This window comes from Phaethon lepturus, unplaced genomic scaffold (genome assembly GCF_000687285.1).
Source record: "Phaethon lepturus isolate BGI_N335 unplaced genomic scaffold, ASM68728v1 scaffold28435, whole genome shotgun sequence".
In the NCBI taxonomy this organism is placed as follows: Eukaryota; Metazoa; Chordata; class Aves; order Phaethontiformes; family Phaethontidae; genus Phaethon; species Phaethon lepturus.
Window position 1 is genome coordinate 9,984 of NW_010538811.1, and position 293 is coordinate 10,276.

Sequence of the window (293 nt, forward strand, 5' to 3'; positions counted from 1 at the left end):
CCCGCCGGGCGGGGCAACAGGACGCGAAACAATTTGCAAATCCATCTGCAGCGTTGCCCTGACTCAGTGTCTCCCAGGAGCCAGCCAGGCGCGGCGGCAGCTCACAGACACCGAGGCACAAACAAGGCTGGGACCTCTGGGCGTTTGCTTTCCGAGCTATGCCCTCCTCCTCACGCCCAGCCCCTTCCTGGGCACACCGGTACATTTTGCACACATGCAGTGCAATAACCAGACCCTGGGCTTGCGGGGCAGGGTACCGGGGGGGTCTCAGTGCCTGTGAACCCTCCCAGGGG

General features: G+C 63.8%; 1 protein-coding gene across 1 annotated transcript in view; it reads right to left on the reverse strand.

The window, feature by feature from the left end:
- Positions 1-293, reverse strand: part of ABR (active BCR-related) — a gene marked incomplete at its 5' end in the record, with an annotated part of 4,514 nt that overhangs the window by 3,210 nt on the left and 1,011 nt on the right. The gene's annotated exons all lie outside the window — the stretch shown is intronic.